This window comes from Octopus bimaculoides, chromosome 22 (assembly GCF_001194135.2).
Source record: "Octopus bimaculoides isolate UCB-OBI-ISO-001 chromosome 22, ASM119413v2, whole genome shotgun sequence".
NCBI classification, from domain to species: domain Eukaryota; kingdom Metazoa; phylum Mollusca; class Cephalopoda; order Octopoda; family Octopodidae; genus Octopus; species Octopus bimaculoides.
This window is the reverse complement of record NC_069002.1, coordinates 733,995-735,648: the sequence shown is the minus strand read 5'-3', so window position 1 is coordinate 735,648 and position 1,654 is coordinate 733,995. Positions and strand designations below refer to the sequence as shown.

General features: G+C 43.5%; 1 long non-coding RNA gene across 1 annotated transcript in view; it reads right to left on the bottom strand.

Annotated features, from left to right (window-relative positions):
• LOC128250534 (uncharacterized) overlaps positions 1–1,075 on the bottom strand; it is a 41,985-nt gene extending 40,910 nt beyond the window's left edge. The window contains exon 1 of the long non-coding RNA XR_008266556.1: positions 637–1,075. This is a non-coding gene — a long non-coding RNA (uncharacterized LOC128250534). The remainder of the gene's footprint in view (positions 1–636) is intronic.
• Positions 1,076–1,654: the final 579 nt, after the last annotated feature.

Here is a 1,654-nt window from a genome sequence, read left to right as displayed (position 1 = left end):
ATATACGCGATCGCAAAGATTAAGAGAAAGAGGAATGCTGTCATCATGTTTAAATTTTGAATAAATGACACTTTAGATAATGCAGTCCAAGCTAGACTTAGGGGCCAAAAGGAGTAAACACAGATGGGACTCGTTAAACATGAGTGAAAGTGGACCAGGGTCAACCTGGGGGCGAAACCACAACATCAACAACAACAGCAACACCAACGTGTCAACGTGTGATCTTGTATGTGGTCGCAGGTTGTACTAAAAATAGCAGCCAAATCTCCGTGAAATCCCCCCCCCCCGTTTAAAAAATAAAATGTATTCGATAATGCGGACCCTGATACGAAGAAAGTCAGGATGGTCACGGGAGGGAACGTCCTTTGGTCAATTGGATCACAAGAATAACACTTCATTAAGAGGGAGTGTCTTGGCGGTCAATCGATCTGTTAGAAATAGCAGCCAGATCCCTGTTTTTGAAGTCATACATTTGAAGTCTTTAAAAACAGGGATACATTAGACAAATGTAGTGCTTGAAATAAATAAGGCGGCAGTGTCACGGCCGGAACGGCTTTGAATATAGATTTTACTGGAGCTGGATTGACCGAGGTGGGCGTGGGTGGGTTAAATAAAATAAACAATACAAACACTCACCAATAACAACAACAATAATATTTGTCCATCATCATCATCACCATCATCATCGTCGTCATAATCATCATCATCATCATCATCAACAACAACAGCACCGACAGAACCACGAATAACTTACAACAATGTCAACAGCATCGTTGACCAAAATACTATGTAGTCATTTCAAACTGCTAGAAACAACAGCCAAATACTCCACCACCACCACCACCACCACCACACCCTTCAAATCACGCTAACATTGGACAGCGTTACACCCTGGTATGCACGGCGGTGGGGTGGTCTCAGCTGGAGCGCTTTGGATCATAGTTTGACCTGAGGTTAAACAATATATTAAATTGTATACATGTATGTATATATATCTATGTATGTATATGTATGTATGTATATATATATATATGCATATGTGAACATGTACATACTTACACAGGGGCGCACACGCGTACACATATATCTGTAAGTGTATATATATGTACCTATACAAATGTGTGTGTGTGTGTGTGTGTGTATATGTATATAAACACACATTACATAGACACACACACACACACACACACACATGCACGTTCTTAGACCGACGCTGGTCATAGGTTCCTAACTAACCCCTCCCTCCTCTCTCTCTCTCTCCCTTTCTGTTTTTCCCTCTCCCTCTCTCTCATTCTCTCTCTCTCTCTCCCTCTCTTCCTCCGCCTCTGTTCTGCTGCTGCTGCAGCTTCTTATTACTCCCTCTCTCTCTCTCTCACTCTCCCTCTTCGTACCCTCCTTTTAGTTCTTCACTTCCTCCTCCTCCTCCTCACCTCCCTTTACCACCATCACCACGAACCAGTCGCTAGCAGCCTCACACACACACACACACACACACACACACACACACACATACACACACACACACACATATACCTATCAAGCCATCTCTCTCTTTATTACTCTCCTTCTCTCTCTCTCTCTCTCTTAGTGTAATTCCTGCCCTGCCCTGCCTTGCCTCCCCCTTTCATAGCCTTCACATCCCAGCTCTAACACC